The sequence below is a fragment of the Peromyscus eremicus genome, chromosome 20 (assembly GCF_949786415.1).
Source record: "Peromyscus eremicus chromosome 20, PerEre_H2_v1, whole genome shotgun sequence".
NCBI classification, from domain to species: Eukaryota; Metazoa; Chordata; class Mammalia; order Rodentia; family Cricetidae; genus Peromyscus; species Peromyscus eremicus.
The window spans coordinates 17623467-17644322 of NC_081436.1; the positions used below are offsets into that span (position 1 = coordinate 17623467).

General features: G+C 46.7%; 1 protein-coding gene across 1 annotated transcript in view; it reads right to left on the minus strand.

The window, feature by feature from the left end:
* Ppara (peroxisome proliferator activated receptor alpha) overlaps window positions 1-20160 on the minus strand; it is a 71481-nt gene extending 51321 nt beyond the window's left edge. The window contains exon 1 of the mRNA XM_059247190.1: window positions 20071-20160. The gene's annotated coding sequence lies outside the window, so the exon portion shown is untranslated. The remainder of the gene's footprint in view (window positions 1-20070) is intronic.
* Window positions 20161-20856: the final 696 nt, after the last annotated feature.

Here is a 20856-nt window from a genome sequence, read left to right on the forward strand (position 1 = left end):
TCAAATATCTCTCCTCTCCAAAGCCTCCCGACAATGTCCAAGGTGGAAGAGCCACTCCCTGACTCACCAGAGCTCCGTTCTGAGGTCCTGACTGATGAGCTACCTACGACCTGCCCACACGAGCAGTAGCAGCTCGTTAAGCAGAATTTTCACTTCGTCTGCCTCCTCTCACTCCTACACGAAACCGTTTCATCAATAGCTATGAAATGAATTTCACACTGGTGCTAATGTCTGAACAATGCTCCCTGACGTGCTAAGCAGTGAGCCTAAGGGAGGGGCCTGGCCAAAGATAACACCAGTGTTGAAAGTACAGAGCTGACTTCAGGGCAAGGCCTTTCTTAAAGAAACAGGATGAATGTCACCTAAAGTGATGAGAATATACAGGAACAGAAGTAGCTGCTTAAGAAAAGCATAAACTAGAGCGTGGGGATACATGCCTTTGACCCCAGTACTCAGGAGGCAGAGGAAGGCAGATCTCTTGAGTATGAGGCTACGTAGCAAGTTCCAGGCTAGCCAGGGCTACATAGTGAGACCCTGTCTAGACAAAGAAAAGCACAATGATACTTTCTGCTATAAAATTCTTGATAGGTGCTATATTAGTCAGTGTTCTGTAAAAGAACAATTGATAGAATGAATGAATGAATCTATATCTATGTATCATTATATTGATATCTACATAATTATACACATCTATCATCTATCTATCTACCTATCAATCTATCTCTATATCTATCTACCTACCTATCTTAAAGGGGACTTATGAGAGTGGCTTATAGGCATGCATGGTCTGAGTAGTTCAACAAGGTGGTCTCCAGACAGAAAGGCCAGGAATCTGGTTGTTGTTTAATCTATGAGACTGAGTGTCTCAGCAGTACCAATACAGTGCTGGAGTCTCAGGGATTTCCTAGAGAGCTCAGTCTTCACTCTGGCTGGCAAGCTCATCTATCCTGTTACTAAGGCATTCCTTTGCTTCTTCAGGATTCCAACGTAGACCAAAGACTAAGCAGGCAAAAATCAAAGGCCTCTTTCTTCCATGTGCTATTTTTGTGGGCTGCCATTAGAAGGCATGGCCCAAATTTAGAGTGGGTCTTCCTGCTTCAAATAATCCAATCAAGAAAATACCTCACACCTGGTGTGCCCAGATGCTTGGGTTTTAGTTGATTCTAGAGGTAGTCAGTTGACAACCAAGAATAGCCATCACAGCCATCCCGGAACCTCCTGGAGAGAGATATGCTTAAGGTGCCCCAGGCCACTGAAAGCATCAACAACCAGCTGTGTAGGATCCACACTACTCAACTAAACAAGGATATGGTTGGTGTTCAACATCAGTATCCCAGTATATCACACAGGGCTTTTCTTAAGGGAAATGGCATCTTTACAAAACTGAGTGGTCCCTATCCATGAATATAGTACACCCATCTATTTACTTAGTTTATGATATGGTTTGCTTTTCTGTTGCTGCAATAAACATCACAGCCAAAAGCAACTTGGGAAAGAAAAGGGTTTATTTCATCACTTATTCCAAGTCACACAGTCCATCATGTGGGAAACTGAGGCAGGAACTGAAACAGAAACCATGGAGGAATGCTGCTGTGTGATGGTCTTCCTGTATGCTGTGAATATGTGTTGCTACCATTGGTTAATAAAGAAGCTGCTCTGGCCTATGGCAAGATGGGTTATAGCCAGGTGGGAAATCCAAGCAAAGATACAGGCAGAAGGAAGGCAGAGTCAAGGGAGACACTGAGCGCTGCAGGGGGAGCAAGATGTAATGCAACACAGGTAAAGCCATGAGACACGTGGCGATACATAGATTAATAGAAATGGGTTAATTTAAGATAAAAGAGCTAAAGCCAGGTGGTGGTGGTGGCACATGCCTTTAATCTCAGCACTCAGGAGGCAGAGCCAGATGGATCTCTGTAAGTTTGAGGCCAGCTTGGTCTACAGAGTGAGATCCAAGAAGGCACCAAAACTACACAGAGAAACCCTGTCTTGAAAACAAAACAAAACAACACAAAACAAAAAAAAGAGCTAGTTAGCAGTGCACCTGAGCCATAGACTAAACAGTTTGTAATTAATATAAGCCTCTGAGTGATTATTTTATAAGCGGCTGTGGAAGACGTGGGCAGGAGAGATTGGTCCATCTACAGAATGCTACTTGCTGGTTCTCTCTCTGGCTTGCCCAGCTAGCTTTCTTATATATTCCAGACCCACCTGCCTAGGGATGGTGCCACCCACAGTGAGCTGGACCCTTCCACATCAATCATTAACCAAGACAATCTCTCAGACATGCCTACAGTGCAACCTGAGGCAAATTGTTCAATGAAGTTCCCCTCTTCCCAAGTGACTTTGAGTTGTGTCAAGTTGAGAGCGAAAACTGACCATGACAAACCATGGTTAATTTCTTCCAATAATATCATCAAGTTACTTAGCAGAGGCCTCAGATGTCTTTCTCAGATTCATTCCTAGGTATACGATAGATGCATTTAGTTTTTAATCCATTATTGCAATGTGTTTTAAGGTTTATTGAAAATTTGAGCAAAGCATGTTTTCCAGACACCACTTCAGTCCTCACCAGCTCCCCTATCACCACGGTCTTGCACTGGGGAGACAGACCGGTTACCTCACTGATGAGCCAGTCCCAGCATACCATTCACTGAAGTCCCTAGTTCCCATTGGCAATCACTCTCTGTAGGACTGAATGTATTTTGTGGCTTTTGACAACCATGTTGGAATGGCATCGGCATTACGGTATAACACAGAGCCGTCTCACTGTCCCCAAAGTGTCCCATCCATGTTCACTGACTCACTCCTTCCTCCCTCTCTCAGGGCACTGCTCTTTTTACTGGCTCCGTAACCCTGACTTTTCCATCATGCCACTGTAATCGTATAGTACGCCACCAGTTCAGGGATGTCACACGTGTGACTGTGGTCTAACGGATGCCACTGGCCACCATGATGTCTGAAGGGACTGTCCTCCTTCAATGGCCTCGAGTAATGTCTGAGATTCCCGTTCCCAGCCCCACACACATGTGGCCAGTCTGCCTCATGCCACCTGATCCAGTAGGAGAGTCACGGCCCCTCTCTACTTGGTAAGAGCTGGTACCACTCACTTGCTTTTCCCAACAGGCTAAGGATGTGCGACACCTCCCATGGGCTTTCTTTCCATCCATGTAAGACCATGCCCTCTGTTCATGAGTTAGACAACTCTTTCCCCATTTAAAATTGGACTTTCTTCTTGCTGGATGATAAGAGCTCTTTGTATACTTCTGGAGTAACTCTTTTTCTCATACATGCTTTATAATTTATTTTCCTCTGAGCCTGTGGCTTTACTTTTCATTTTCTTAAGTGTCTTTTGACAAGCAAAAGTTGACAATATTTTGCCAGCATGCATAACTTTTATTTTTCCTGTCCTATTACATTGTCTAATGTTTATATCACAAAGCTGAAGACAACTACGTAATAAACTTGTGGCTAATTTTAAAGAGCTTTGAGCATTCACTGTTAGATGGGAGGTATTTCACAGATCCTTTCTCTTTGCATTTTTCTCTTTGGAATTTTGTTCAGTGTTTTAACTGCATTACAACTCTTTTCCTTATCCAATCAATATTATGAATCACACTGATCTTTCTACTTCATTCCATCAATTCTGTGAAATTCATAGGTCAATTTTTTTAACTTGATTTTTTTTTCAAATATTTCCCAAATGTCTAATCAGTCAACTTGCATTCTTATTAGTTCCCTGGCCATGTGTATAAAACATATTGCATTTCTGCATACTACTACATTTAATTTGGTAATATTTGGATATAATTTTTACCTCCTTACTTTCCTTTCTTTTTTAAAAATATATTTTATTTTATTTTATTTTTTTTTATGTGTCTGGGCATTTTGCCTGCCTGTATGTCTGTGCACCATGTGCATGCAGTACCCACACAGGCCAGAAGAGGGCACTGGATCATCCAGAACTCGAGTTAAAAGACAGTTGTGAGCCACCATATGGGTATTGGGAACAGAACCCAAGTCTTCTGGAAGAACAGCCAATGCTCGTAACCACTGATTCATCTCTCTAGCCCCACTCTTCTTTGTTTTAAAACCTGGTAATTGGAAGTGTGAAGTGGCTGCCTTCTCCTCACTGAGTCAGCATTTTTTTTTCCTGTGCCACCCAAAGGACTCACTTTGATGTCTGGACTTGCTACCAACATATGATCCTTTGCACTATCCGCCCCCCCCCTTTCTACTTTCATGTGTGTGTGGTGTGCATGTGCATATGTGTGCACGTATGTGTGTGTATGTATGTTTTTGCATGTGTGTGGGTGCATATGTGTGCATGCACGTGGAAGCCCAACATCGCTGTTGAAATCATCCTCAATTGCTCCTCCACCTTATTCATGGAAGCAGGGCCTCTCAGTCAAACCCAGAGCTCACCGATCTGGTTAGTCTCACTCCCTAGCTGGCTTACTCTCCACTTTCTGAGGGCCCCTCAATCACACCCAGAGCTCACCGATCTGGTTAGTCTCACTAGCTGGCTTACACTCCACTTTCTGAGGCTAGAATGACAGGTGGGCTGCCTCACACACTGGGCACTGATGTAAGCTCAGGAACCAGCGCTTCAGCCCTCGTGTCTGCAGGGCATGTACTTTAAACCACTGGGCATCTGCTCAGCCTCTACCCTGTGCTCTCTGGAGGTCACGAACAGCTGTGTGAATCCCTTTAACATGTGGAAGTTGCCTCACATCACAGTCACTTTCTCAGTGTGTGCGAGAAGGGGACCTCAGGGGCAGCTGGCCGTTCTCCCACTGTTCCTCCCACGGTGCTCTCTGGCATCCCCGCTGGCTTCCTCTCTTCTCATTCACTTGCGGCACGCACCTCTCCCTATGGGACAGCGCCTCTGTTGTTTATTATTATGTTTTAGTTAGTGTACAAAATATTGGGCCTCATTAGCACTTTTCACCCAGATATAATTATACTTTGCTTATCTTTGTCTCGCTACACTTCCCTCACTCACTTGCCTCCCACCCCAAATGTTCCTTCCTCTGTTTCATGTCATGTATGTGCTTAAATCCCGACTCCTCCTGTGAGGGGAATCCTGGGCTATTTTGCCTTTCTAGCCCTCCCATTAATTCCTCTTGCCTCTCACCACTTCCTTTCCACCTCATCCTCTCCCTCAGAGTCTCTCCCAACTTCCATGTCATGTCCACACAAAGGTTTTTAAGTCTAGAACCCTCATGGCAAGACTCCACTCCTCTCTGTGACTAAATAAAACTCCTTTGCCCCACATTTCTTTCTCCACTCATCTGCTGACAGGCTGATACGATGACTCCTTATCTTGGCTGCTGTAAATGGTGCCAAAATAAACATGGCTACCCAAGTGTCTCTGGGGTATAGTGCCTGAGAGTCCTTCCGGCGTATACTGGACCATGCGGTGTGTCTATTTTTAGCTTTGGAGACACCACCATGCTGGTTCCCTCGATGGCTGCACCAGTCCACATTTCCACCAACAGCATATGACCTGCTCTCTCCTCACGACCTCGTCAGCACTTACAGCTGTTGGCTTTCTCCCTGAAGCCACTCTGACTGGGACGAGGTGGAAACTGAGCGCAATTATGATGTACGTTTCCCTGATGGCTAAGGATGGTGGGCAGGTTTTGTATATTTAGGGCCTGTTCCTCTTTCACTATCCCAGTTTTATAAAGCACCGTGTGCATTTATCACTGGGACATGAGAAGACCATGCAGCTGAATGCTTGCTGTCTGTGCATGGTCTCAAGGAGAGGGGCCCAGATCCAATCACAGGATGACTTTGAAACTGGGCAGGAATCATGAACATGACCACACTATCTCTCTTTCCCCTCTTCAGGGGCCAGGAGCTGTGACATCCCCCAAAGATCCCCTGCCTCTGTGTATGCACCGTGCCTTCTCCACTCATTCACACCCTAAGCGAACAGGGTGCTAGCTTTGCCCTCACACCAGCCTCACACTGGGCTATCACATCAACCTTAAACCTCTCATCCCCGTCCTGTGCAAGGCTACTGTGACCAGCACTGCATCAGCTTCTAACCCAGGGCATGACCAGTCACAGCATTTCACCTTGGCCATCACTAGCTCCTCCAGCCAGATCCACATTTAAGAATGAACAATTGAGAGGCCTCAGCGCTCCACACCTCCGACACACTGTGGGATTGAAGGCGGGAGCTGCCCGCATCCTGAGCCCAGGTTTTTCGGCCTGTTCTCTCACAGGACAAAGGGTTCTGCAGCGAGCTTGGGAGGTCTTGTGATCACTTGATCTGGGCTCCTTCAGAGAATTTTCTAGTTCAACTCACCATACCTCCGAGATAGAGGTCATTTGCAAATGAGCCACCAACGATAAAGTCAAAGTGAGTTTCCGGTGGAGCAGGTTAGGCCTAAGGCAAAGTGACAGACATCTTCATCAAAAAGGGGAAACATGGGTCTGGGAAGACAACTCAGCAGGTAGACAGGCTAGCTGCACAAGCCTGATGACCCAAGTCCAATCCTCAGAACCTACACAAAAAGCTGGATGCAGTGGGGCATGTTAAGGCCAGCACCCCATGGGGAAGGAGGTAGAGACAAGAGACTCTGGATAGCTTCCGGGCCAGCTAGTTCGGAGTATAGAGTGTAGAGGCACTCACAGGGGAAACCCTGTCTCCGTCTCCACAAAGTGGAAGGCCAGAACTGGTTCACAAAAAGTTGTCCTCTGACCTCCAGCATGTGCATCCTCACACACATTAATGTGTGTGGTGATATTTCATTTGTGCTCTAACAAATAAAGCTTGCCTGGAGATCAGCGTGTGGAGCTAGCCACTAGAGGCCAGACAGTGGTGGTACACACCTTTAATCCTAGCACTTGAGATCTCACGCCTTTGATCCCAGTACTTGGGAGGCACACACGCCTTTAATCCCAGCACTTGGGAGGAGGAAACAGAAGTGGTAAGGCTGGGCAGAGAAAGGAAGTGAAAAGGCGGGGTGGAGACAGGAGCTCGGCCCCTTTCAGTCTGAGGATTCCAAGAGGTAAGAAGTCTTTCTAGCGGCTGGGTGCTCTACTTCTCTGATCTTTCAGCTTTCACCCTGATATCTGACTCCGGGTTTTTATTATCAAAGCTGATTAGAATTCGAGCTACAAATGTGCACATGCATGAACATGCACACACACTAAATAACACCAAAGCGGAAATGTGAGCACAGACAGATACGAGAGAAGATGTGCCGTGAAGTGAAAGCAGACACAGCAGGGCCCCACTGATGGGCTGTGGGGCACAAGGGCTGCGGCCATCGTAGACACTAGAAAGACAAGGATGGATTCTGCCCAGAACCTCCACAGGCATGCGGCTCCACTGGCTGATACAGACTTCAGGCTCCAAAGCCAGGAGAAATGCCTATCCTTGGCACTTAGTTCTAGCACTTTAGGAAAGTACTACAGGGACTCTGAGCTCTAACTCCTGCCGGCTGGAATCAGAGATGCTATAGAAGAGGTAAGTGACGTGAAGACAGAGGAATGCCGGGAACAGGTGATGTGAGAGAGAAAGAGCACAAAATGAGAGGGGTTGGTGTCAATGACAACAGAGGGACCACTAAGACCAGATAATAGGAACAGCTAACATAAACCTTAGCTAACATCTAGCAAGAAAACGGGGAGCCAATAGGTTTCAAACCTTGCAGAACTATAAACTGAGGACAGATGGATTTCACGGTATGTAAATGACATACAGTAATTTTTTTTTTTTTGAGACAGGGTTTCTCTGTAGAACAATCCTGGCTGTCCTGGAGCTCCCTCTGTAGACCAGGCTGGCCTCGAACTCATAGAGCTCCGCCTGCCTCTGCCTCCTGAGGACATATAGTAATTTAAACAGCCTGCTTTTAAAAGAAAAACTAAACCCCTCAAACTCCTGTCACTGACTGGGTTCCCATGCACCAGGGAGAGCAGCCAGGGTACCCTGCCCAGGAGCATCAGGGCCAGCTCTGTTCCCGTCTGATCTAACAGGCTCAGGACCCCCAGTGTCCTCCCCATCCCTCAAACCCACCAGGCAAATCAAGGCGTAGGCCTGGGCTCACACTCATTTTAAGATTCTTCTAGCAAACAGGCCTGGATGAGAGGCTTATATTTGTCTAGGGAACAACTTACCTCATGCAGGCCAATCAAGCTGAATGGCATGGCACCCGCTTACCCTCCCAGGCTCCATCTCAGGAAGCCATTGACCTGCTGGCCAGGTGTAGACTGTCACTACTCTGAGGCCGCTGGACCCATCCGAGACAGGAAGGGGACAGGCAGGCGTGGTGATTAAATGGGCAATGCTTCCTGAATATCGGTCATTAGATTCCTGATTAGAGTTAATAATCACCTAAGATTAGATCCTGCCAGCCGATGTGGGTCAAGAGGAGTTTAACTCAGCACTTAATGCCTCAAGATCACAATGAAGGAACAGAAAGGGTTCTGTGAATTCACGAATTTTAGCAAGTCTTACTTTCCCTTCAATTTCTTTCCTTTAGCAAAGGGAAATTCCGAATTCTTAGACCAAACGTGCTCTGAGATGCACATTGGAGTCACTGTTAAGCCCTGTGCATGCACCCTTGGAAGGCCGCTGGACCCTCTAGGCAGGGCCCTTCCACACCACAGGTCATGCTTCGTTACTCATCTGCCCCTCCTTGTAGCCAGGGAGAGAGACTGCAGAAGTGAAGCCATGGAAGGGAAGCATGGTCCCTGGGCTTCCTCACTGCTTATTCCACACTCAGGACAGAGGCTGGCACTGGGATGCAATAAACATCTGTTGAATAAATGCGCCTAGGAACAAGTGGCTGGCAGACTCCAAGAGAAGGCAGAGTGAGAAGAAACAGAGGTTCCAACTGTCTCTGGGTATGTGACGAGCGAAAGTCTCGTATCCAGAGCTGGGGAGAAGGTTTGGGCAGTGAAGTGCCTGTCACATAGGAATGAGGACTGGAATTTGGATGCCCAGCTCTGGATACGCATAAAATCTAGGCACAGAGGCAGATATCTGCAGCCTAGCGCTGGAGGGGCAGAGACGGGCGCCTTCCTAAAGCTCACTGGTCAGTCGGCCTTGCCAAATCAATAAGCTCTAGGTTCTGAGAGAAACCTGGTCTCAAAAAGCAAGGTAGAGAAGGCTAGAGAGCTAGCTCGGCGGCTTTGAGTGGTTTCCCAGCACCTACATTAGGCAGCTTGCAAGTAACTGCCCATAACTCTAGCTCCAGGGAATTCAATGCCTCTGGCCTCTGGATATACGTACACATGGATCGCGTGCACGCACGTGCGTGCACACACACACACACACACACACACACACACACACACACACTCAAAAGCAAAATAAATCCTTGTAAAGCAAAGAATAAGGTGGTAAGCAATAGTAAAAGACACTAGAGTTGAACTCTGGCTTTCATATGCATGCACACGTGAGCATATACCCCCACACACTTGCACCCTGTTCTGGGAAGAATCACAAAGACTTCACGGAGGAAGTGGCATTGGATGCAACCTTGAAGAAGTCTCAGCGAGTGCACCTGCCGCCACCAAGCTGTGAGTGGAGAGTGAGTGAGGAGGTACAAGGCTTCTTGCAGCTGTTGGGTCTCAGGGCCAACACTTTCAGGAAAAGTGACTCAGGAAAAGTCACTCTCGCCAAATCATATGTGAACAGACATCTCTCTCTCTCTCTCTCTCTCTCTCTCTCTCTCTCTCTCTCTCTCACACACACACACACACACACACACACACACACACACACACACGCACACACACACACGCTTTGACAGAAAAGCACTCATGTCAGAAAGCTCCAACCAAGGGAGGCTGAGGGAGGAACCTAAAAAGGAAGTCTTCAGTTGAGATCTGAAGGGAAGAGGCTACGGGACAAGAGAAGAACTGGCTTAGGAGCAGGGTGCATGTCATCTTCGTCTGTGGAAGAAGCAAAGAGTAGGAAAAGAACTATAAGATGCCGGAGTGGAAACTGGCAGCCCTGGGGGGGTGGGGGCTGTGCCTTTCTGGTCACCACTGAAACTCATGAGTGTCTGACATATGAGCTGGTGAATAGTGGATGAGAGTTAATAAGGCAAGCAAACTTCTACAGAGTTCTTACAGCCTGCCAGGCAGGACTGTCTATGAAAAGCATTGGCATTCATCCCATGTATGAGCAAGGAAACTGGAGCACGGGCCAGGTAAAAAACGTGAGTCTGAGGGCTGCTAAGTGATGGGAGAGGACCCCGTTAGCTGTCCTGTTCCAAGGTTCCCCTCGTCCAGTCCAGGTGGGGGCCAGTGCGTGAGACGGAGATCAAGGAGAGGGGACAGTGCCAGGTGGCTCAGAATAAGACACACAGAGCTTGAGAGTCAGGGCAAGGTCACAGGTGATGTCTGGACGTGGAGTTTGGAGAGAGATGGCAATCGCAGGGGCCGGGCAGGTGGTGGAGGGGCTGGCTGGGTCCAGGGGACTGGCCCTGAGGATTCTGAGAATCAGGAAGTCCATGTTATCTGGTCCTTTGGTTTGCCTTTGTGTGTCTAAATATGATGCTCTTAAAATAACTGGGGTGTAGATGTGTTCACTTTATGCTACAATACACATTGCCATCTCTCGAGGTCTGGTTTTCAATGACTTCCTTAGCTGAGGCTTCATTCTTACAGAAGTCTCCACTAAACCTCCTTTCAAACATGGGCAGGTAATGTTTTAAAATACCTACTAGAGGCTGGGCATGGTGGCATGTGGGAGACCAGCTCCTACTTTTTTCCCCCAGGGTACTCTTGAGGAGTGAAGAATAAGAGATTTAGTTAGAAATATAGAGGGGAGAGACAGATAGAAACACAGGATAGCCTCAGGAGGGCCTGGGTCAAAACCCACCAGCCCCTTCTGGCTCTGCTAAAGGGCTTTTAAAGGAATGCCAAGGGGTGGTGCAAAAGACCTCCCCCTTACACAGCCAAGTGCAGACCCTTCCAAACACCTGGTAACCATGCATGTGGTCAATCCATCCCCTTATGCAGCCCTGCTGGGTAAAGCAAGCTCAGATCTCACTAGAAAACCTCTGTGGACCCCAACAGTGGCATGTATCTTTATTTTTTTTATCCCCCTCCCCAATGCATCTTTAATCTCAGCACTCTGGAGGCCGAGGCAGGCAGATCTCTTTGAGGTCATCTCTGGTCTCTGTGAGATCAGCCTGGTCTACAAACCGAGTTCCAGGACAGGTAGGGCCGTTACACAGAGAAACCCTGTCTCAGAAAACAAAGCAAAACAAAACAGAACAGAACTACTAGAAAATGCTTTCTCCCACCAGGAAAGCCCCTTCTAAATTCATCCATTTCCCCAAAGGGTCACAGTTCATTGTAGGGTTGTGCTCTCTTAGTCAAGGAAGGCCCGGCTGAAGTCTTCCTCCGGGCTCCCATTTCTCCAAGCCTGTGCCTCTATTGCTACTGAGATTATCAGCTGCCCTTGAGTGTGGTTAAACATTCACCTCCCTTAGACTTCTGCCCTAGACACTAAAAGCTCCCTTTAGTAGATCCATCCAAGTAGAGAACAGGGCAAGGAAAAAGTCGATAACGTTTGGTCTCCAGAGCAAAAGAAAGTCGCTCAAACATTACTCTTCCTTCTGAATCCTGCTAAGTCCCCGCTGCTCTCCACCTACAATCCCCAGACCCGGCAAGGAGCCTTCACTGGTCCCAGAGGGGAGCTGTGCACACGAGGCTTCCTCCCTCCCCACTCCTTTCCTCTTGGCTGAGATGACGACTTTCCTGTTGGCCTCTATATACCAGCCCAGGTGCACACTGCCCACTCCTCTCTCATGGTCCCGTCAGGGTTCCAGGTTCAGTGGCAAGGGTGGGTGCCCTTTGTCCGCCATCTTTGATCCACGCTTCCCCTAGTCACTTGTCCACCCTATGCTACTTTTGAATGTTCCCACTTTGGTTGTAACGCCTTCATGCATAAAACCCTCTCTGCTTCAGATAAAGGCACCAGGCACCAACCTTACCACTGCACGTTCCCTTGGTGGTGGTTGTTTAGCCCAGGCTATTCTAGAACTTGTGGCAATTCTTCTGCCTTAGATTCCCAAGTGTGGATTATAGGCATGTGCCATCATACATGGCTTCATCCCACTCATCACATGAGCCCTCCCAATTCTGTATTTCAAAGAACATTGGCTTGGGGCACATTCAGACACGAAGACCCCTTTCTTTGCTGCACACTTACTTTTCAAGCCTCCTTCCTCACACATCACTTTCTGTGTTGTGTACACCTACATATCTTTGCACACCTGAACTCTTTTTTTTTTTTTTAAAGTGACTTTCCCATGTCAATACTCCACACTGATTACAGCAAGCAGGTCAGGCTCATTTTTATGATTTCAAAAGAACAGCCACAGAATGTCTTTCCTAATGGAAAACACATTGGACAAAGTAACTTTTGAAGGAGAGATCGTGGAGGTCACACTCTGAAATTTCAAGTACTTTAGGCTCCTGCTCACGAGGTGGCAGGCAGGAAAGGTGAGCCAGGCTTCCCCTGCCTGCAGTTGGTGACATCTGCAGTGTTTTTCAAAACGAGGCAATGATAACACTTGAGCAAAATGCTTCCCTAAACTGTGAAGTCCAAGGTCACTGCAACCACACACTGCCGGGCTGATTTCCATGGTCAATAACTTTCACCTACTCTGACATGCATGACCCCATGGCTGCCAAAGTTCAAAGTTCACAGAACAGGTTTTTCTATACAGCATCACTCTTTATGCACAGGAACAGAAAGTGAGAGGATGGTGAATAAAACCCTCCCCGAGTTACCAAACTATGCCACGAAGCAGGCTGGTCTGTGACGGGAGCCTGGAATGCATCAGAGCGGTGTGGCTCGCAGTTCTAGACAGAAGAGAGCAGGGCTCTGCTGTCGGCAAACCATTAGATATTACTTTGACCAATCGGAAAAGTCACCTGGGAAAACGTAGCCAAAACTTCTTCCAGTAAAACCCGTCTGCATGTAGCATGGAGGGAACACAGAAACACCTGCTTTGGGGCCTCTAAGATTTGTCCCTTGCTGCGTGACTTAACCCTGCATTTTTACAAGCCATCTTGTTTCACCGTGAATGCTCACATAAAGCTGCATGCTAAGGTCTTGGTGTGCTTCAGAATCGGGCACATCCACCCATCCACCGCTAATTACTAGGTCGCTCCCCCTGCTACTTGTAGCTCGTCACCTCAAAGTAGTTATCACATAACCGCAGACTTGTTCAGTTACAAATGGCTGTCGAGAGCCCGGGGGGGGGGGCCTCACTCTTGATCCTATCCTAATCTTGAATTGTTCACAAGTTTCAATGACCTTTGGGACAATTAACCATTCTGTGCTCTACCCCTGACTCTTGGGATTCAGAATGATGCTTTTTCAAAGGCTTCCTTGTATTCTTCCCCAACAGAAAGTGTCAAGTAAGTGCATCCAATTAGAAATGCTCACTCCTCTTTTGTTTCCAAATCTCTTAAAACCCAGCCAAATAAAAGCAGCCTGAGGGGTGCTACCTGCAGGGCCATTTAATCTCTCCAATTTCTCCTAAGAACACACATCCCACGCAAGACCCTTAGCCCATTAAATACATACACTTCAGGGCTTGGGAGACGGCTTGGTGGTTAAGGCTGTTCTTCCAGAAGACTCGGGTTTGATTCCCAGCACCCACATGGCAGCTCACAACCATCTCTAACTCTAGTTCCAGAAGATCTGATGCTCTTTTCTGGCCTCCATGGGCACCAGGCATGCATGTAGTACATAGACATGCATGCAGGGAAAACACTCATACACTAAAAAATGTAAAAATTAATGCTACATGTCCCAACTCACAAAACTTTAACCATATTTCTCTCTCAGCCACGTATTAGTCATTTGAGTCCAAGGTCTTGCAGAAAAAAAAATAGCATTTTTTTAAAAAACAGATCTTCAGGCTTTGTAGTATTTTTTTTTAAGTCTATTTCACACACACTAGCTCCCAAATCTCGTGATAACTACAAACACACGGTTTTGACTGCAACCACTACATCTTAACCCCCCTGCCACAGACACTACATCCTGGGCATGAGGGGAGCTGCCAACAGCCAAGAGGTATCCCACCGTGGAGATGAGGGTATAGCACTTGCCAGCTCAGAGATACCTGCCCTTCCACCTAAGTGCCCCTGCACACAAGGGTATATGGCAGTGAGTTCTTGCTGATCTCAATTCTGCCAATCATTTACATATTCAATGAGATTCTACAAGTTCCTATAAAATCATTCTATGGTGCTATAACCCCCAACCCTCCATCCCCAACACCTCGTCCCCACCCCCATCCTCAGGTCTCAGTGATCCGGACTCAGTGGGAGGGGCAGACTCTCCAGAAGCATGGTGCCCAGCAATGCCTAGACATGAGTCCCTAGACATGAGACAGGAGGCTGCCCTTTAGTAGATCCCCCAGTATGGTGTGGTCTAATGGGCATCTGACCTTTTGACATCGCACTCTTCTATCACCTACAAAAGCACTGAGTCACACTCGTAGCCATCCTGGGCCACACATAGCCTGCTGGCCATAGGATAGACCCCTCTGGAGGGAGGACACATGCAGGGCTTGTCTGTCACCACCAAGACCTGGAGTCACATTCACATTCTAAGCTAACAGGAACCACTTATGATAATTGGGTTCTTACGGACAGAGCCCTCTGCCCTCTCCTTTACCTGTTTCAAACTGAAATCTGATGAGAGAGTACGGGAGGGTAGTCAGAAAGTCTCTTTCTCAAAGTCTCTGAGAGTTCAAAAAGCTGTGACAGCAACAAAGTGGCTCGGGGTAGGTGAGCAACACAGGTGGCCCAGAGCCTGACTGCCCCGATGGCTACTCGGATGGGCACAGTTGTTTCTCAGTGTCCCAACCCTTCAAAGTGATTTAGAGACAAACTTGACTTTCTGTTGAGAAACAGCAGCTTAGGGAGGTGGACGCAAGTCTGTGGCCTCGCAGGTGGCAGCTGAGAGGAGGGGACCCAAGTGTCATAATGAATGACATCACACCTTTCCTGCCATATCCAGGTGCTTCTCCAAGGCAAACTCTCCAGTGCCCTTTCCTTTACACTGTGCAGACCCCAAACCGGCTCAGTCAACTAGGAAGACTTCATCTAAGATGGGGGGGGGGGGCTGGGGCTTCACCATGTGACATGCACAAACTCTTCCAGGACACCGAAATCATCACCTCTTGATGCTCAGCCATTGAAGGCTGCAGACACAGCCACACACACACACAGCCACACACACACACACACACACACACACCCTTGAAGAATAAGTAAATCCGTAGAACAGTCTAGAAAGCCACACGCACGGTGTTCTTTTCTGCCAGAAGCCCAATGCACATACAAAACGGAAATGCTCTCAAGGGAAAAGCGAGCTCTGTGAAACAGCACATGCTTCTCTCAGGAAGCTTTGACTGAAAACCCAACCACAGCGGGGAGCGTGCTTCAGCATAGCACGTGCTGTGAACGAGGCACCCTGGACTTGATGTCTCTTACCACCAAGACTTAAATTCTGTGCCTAATTTTCTCTAAGCCCATGACCCTAGATGATCTAGCTTATTTTGTGCATTAAAAGGGTTAAAGCCACAAACATAGCAAATGATTGTCCCATACACAGAAACTATAGCTTATTGTTTAATTAATTAATCCATTTATTTATTTTCAAGACAAGGTCTCGCTGTGTAGCCCAGGTTAGCCTGGAACTCACTATGTAGCCCAGGCCCTGGAACTCACAGAGATCTGTCTGCCAATGACGCTCACGTGCTGGGATCAAAGGCGTGCACCACCACTGTAGGGGGTGGCTGGTTGAGCCATGCCCTGAAGCACAGGCCCTAGTGAGGCAGCGGTAGCTGTTACTGCCCATGACCTTGAGGTACCTACCCCTGGGGTGTGGCCAAAGGGGACCTTTAAGACCTGGGATGCATGTAAGTGGCTCTCTCTTGGCTACCTTGTGGTTTGGATGCTGAGATCTCGGACCAAGCCATTCAGCATGGGACATGGCTCAGCTTTCCTGGACCCTATGATAAATCACCCATGGTTGTGAGTTTACCCCCCAAATAAATTTCATTAAGCTGATTCCGTGGATTGCTAGTGATTTAATCAAATTCTCTGGCGCCCAACTCCCCCACATGGGAGAGTGGGTTGGCCATTCCTGGCCTTTTACCCACCCAGATAGCTTCCACGGATTGCATCCACATAGCTTCCACGGATTGCACCCACATCCAGTGTGATCTGCCGGTACCAGTGGCAGCACAGATTTCTGCATTCTAACCACAAGCGCACCCATTCCTTCTCCCTCCCAAGTTGCCGCGTCTCCCCCCCCCCACCTCCCCCGTGGCCCATTCGAACTAGAACTGGCCACAGCTTACACATGCCCCCACCCAGTCCCATACACAACACTGAGCACATCTATTGTGTGCAAGTGGCCTCCATTCACCATGCAGCATGGGTGGTTCAGTGGTAGAATTCTCACCTGCCACACAGGAGGACCGGTTTGATTCCCAGCCCACGCACCCATGGATAGGTATAGGGTATTAAGGCAGATTATTGTTATACACTAGTAAACTAATTTAGTAAAGTACCAGCCTTAGATAATTTGCACTGTTATGGATTCTTGTATATTGATACAAATGTAAACTATTTTTATATTCCTATTTAAGATAATTTGTATATTGATACAGATGCAGAACTATATTGTTGTAATGTACATATTTCTACTCCTATTTGAAATATTTTGTATACGGATACAAATGTAAAATTGTATTTGTCATACTGTATTATGTTCTACCTCCGTTTAGGATATTTTGTATATTGATACATATTGTCATATTGCATATTGCACTATACAGTTCTACCTCTGTTTAAGATATTTTGTGTATTGTCACAATTTTGAGGTCATTGTCCTTTTACTGTACATCTGTTTATAGACTGTTTACCCTGTTTATATGAAGCCTTAGTCCTTAGGTTATTTAGGTAGATAAGACTTAGAGGTTTATAGTCACCCATGCTTGTCATTTCTATAGTTATATTATTTAGATCATCCAGATGTACAGATACATAGGTCAGATGGACAGGTAATCTTCAAACGCTTCATAGACCTAGAGAATATGACATTTAGATAACTTAGAATTCTGTTGATGTGAGACACAATTGCTCCCAGCAGCACTGATCTGATCCCGAGAGAATGTTGGGCTTTTAAGACACTCTCTTTAGAAGTTTGGTCTTCTTCCTGGTGCATAACGGCCTACTGGGCGAAGAACTGCCCTTACCTCGACTGCTGACAGTACGAATGCTGTCCTTTCTGGACGAGCGAGACACCAGGAAAAGTGACTACTGAACTCTGCCAAGACAGGGTAAGATGGTCTTTCAAAATTCTTGCTTCTGAAAATGGTCTGTCAGATATTCTAGGCCTGCAGCCAAAATAGATGCACCAACAATGCTGAGAAACATTAGGTGACTGTCCAGGCTGCCAGCTGTCTCTGTCTACTCTTGCAAGACTCCTGAAAGTTGCTTGCATCCTTCTCCTTTTTTCTCAGGTATTATTATTCCTTCTGAGGTCTTTGAAGGGGTTGAAGACTAACAGTCACAGTTACAATCTTCTCATATCTTAGCTAGAACATACTAAGTACTAGATTAAAATTCTTCAGGATAGGACACCTTTTGGAATAATCTCTGTAACATGCCATTTACCTATGCTCCAGACTTCTCTGGATGTTAGTATGTGTCTCTTGTTTGATGTTGCTCTTGTTGGTTGTAGTTCCATTTGTTTACATTATTACCCTTTATTTCTCCTTGATAATCATTCCTATTGTATATAGTTTTGTATTAGAACTTTCTTATTTAGACTAAAGGGGGAGATGTAGAGGGTGGCTGTTTGAGCCCCGCCCCTAGTGATGCAGCTGTAGCTGTTACACCTGCCTATGACCTTGAGGTACCTGCCCCTGGGGCGTGGCCGAAGGGGACCTCTAAGACCTGGCTGGGATGCACATAAGCGTCTCTCTCTTGGCTGCCTCATGGTTTGGATGCTGAGATCATGGACCAAGCCGTCCAGCATGGGACATAGCTCGGCTTTCCCTGATCCTATGATAAATCGCCCATGGTTGTGAGTTTACTCCCAAATAAATTCCTTTGATCATTAAGCTGATTTCGTGGATTGCTAGCGATTTAATCGCATTACACCACGCCCACTGAGACTGTATCTTTTAAAACAGTGCCTATTAAGCCTCCCAAATCAGAAATAAAAACAGAGGCCCTCTCCCTTCTGCCGCCGAAAGCAGACATTCAACAGGCCACAACCTTAGCTACAGTGCCACAAAGTTAGGACAAACATCAGCCACCAAGAATATCACCATCCCACACAGGCCACAAGAGTAAACATGGGGAAAAGAATTCGTTGTAGTGAAAATGTATTTATCTCAAGCAAAGAGACATTTTAATTGATGTTTTGATAAAATCTTTTTCAAACAATATCATAAAGCCACAAATAATCATAACATTTAGAAAAGGCACGGGGGTTCCTAGGCACAAAAGGAGAAGACATCCATTCTCTCACTGCATTCCAGCTTCTTCATCTATTAACCATTATGAGGACAGTTATAAATTTCTTTTTTGTTGTTTATCTGCTTGTTAACATTGTTATCATTGTTTGCTTATTTTTTTTTAAGAGAGGGTCTTACTTTGTAGCACTGGCTGGTCTAAAACTCTGTGTAGATCAAGCTGGTCTTGAACTCACAGAGATCCTCCTGCCTCTGCCTCCTGACTACAGGGATTAAAGGGGTATGTCACCATGTCTGACTATTTTAGTTGTTTTTGAGACAAGGTCCCATGTAGCCCAGGCTAGTCTCAAACTTATCATATATTTTTGATTCTCCTGCCTCTATCTCCTCAGTGCTGGGGTTATAAGCATGTGCCACCACACCTGGTTTACGTGGTGCCGAGGATCAAACCAAGGGCCTTGTGCATGCTAGGCAAGCACTACACCAACTGAGCTCCAGCTCTGGCTGTCATGTTTCTTATATTCCAGCATGAAAATCAGTCTCATGAGAAAGTCCATGGCTGTCTTGCTCATGAATGACACAGTAAGCATGAAAGAAATGAATTATATACTCACATATATCAATAGATGCATTGGCTAAATACTGTATCTAAACCTAGTGAGATATTATACACTTTAAATGAAGCAAAAATACATTTTATTCACATGAAAATATTTTTTCTCAACCTAATAGTAAATAAAGCAAATTATAAAAAGTCTATGCAGAAGAAACATGTTTTCTCTTCTCTCACTCTTTCCACCCTTTACACACACACACACACACACACACACACACACACACACACACATACACACACACACAAAATCTTTAGGACTCTGTTTATAGGCTTAAAAAATAAATTTAAAAGAACAACTTCAGCTTTCAGTACTTAGGAGATTGAGGCAGGAATATAAAGAATTCAAGGATAGCCTCTGCTACATAGCAAGATCCAGGCAAGCATGAACTACACAGCAGGATCCTGCCCTGCTAAGCAACACTGTGAGTCTGGTGTGTTTCCATGCATGTTTACTATGTGGGAAAAGAAACACTTTGCTTTTTCCTGTCCTTTCATCGACTACCAGGCCCACTGTCTCTGGACTTTTATATGGTCGCTCAGGGATGGTCACCTGACTGTTTCTTAGGGCCATCCCTGCCATGGCTAATGATGAAACTCACCTACCACGTAGTCAAATTTATCTGAAAACAGCTAGCAGACAGCAGGTCAGTCTTACGAGTCAGTTTATAACCAGTCAGTAAGACCATTCCTAAAGCAACACCGCCTCCTTTCAAACAGAGCCAAAGCAGCCTGCCATAAAGAAATGAAGTTCCCAGGAAAACAGACACACTCAGAGACGAAACATGGTTCCATCCATTTGCCTGGCTTTACAAGCCCTGGAAATGCATTTACTATTTCACCACAAAATAATCTACCCGACTCCCCCCCACACACACACACCTCTCCTGTTAGTCTGTAGCACAACCCAAGACAGCATTTACAATATTCCAGTCTGGAAGCTCCATGAACCCTCTTTACCTGTGACGACAACGTCTTGCTCCTGAGCTGAACTTGCCACAAATGTCAGTTCCACCGGGAAGACAGGGCCTTGAACTTCAGCCTTGGCTGTAGGACATTAAGAAAGGAACCAGTTACGATATGTTCTCTGGATCCCCCCCAACTCTCCACCACCTTGGGAAAGTCACTGTGACCCTGCTGCCTGCAGCCACTACAGCGTTCCAGGGTCGCCCAAGAAAGTTCTGAGTTCCTCCCACAAGAAGTGCTAGGAGGGGAGGGGCCGTTCTGGTTTCCTTAGGGGAAAGAAGTGGGCTGGGGTTGGTGTGGGTGAGCAACCCCAACTGTGGTAGAGTGCCCCTCAGAGACTAAGACATTATAACACCATGGATTTTCTTAGAAAGAATCTTAACTTCGGAGAAACACTTCTTTCCTTTAAATTAAAAAAAAAAAAAAAAGTTTGGGAAAAGGAGGGATGCAGTTGTTCCAGGCTCGTTGGAGTGGGCACTGGGGCAGAGTCACCCTCCCGCTGGCACTCCCGGCTCCCTTCATCCCTTGCAGGCTGGCCTCGCAGTCAGAGGCAGAGGAGACTTAAGTTGCCCCCACACAGGACCCGCTGTGGCACTGGGCTCTGGAGAGGCAGAGACATAGAGTGGCTTCGGCAGAGTCTACGGTCAGGCGCAATGTGGGAACTGGTGCTCAAAGAGGGTCGCCTGCTGGTGACACGAACCCACGGGCGTTTCTCCAGATCCACAGGAGTGGCCGGGCTCAGTGATCCCAGGATCGGTCTGTCCAGTCTTCAGGTTACCT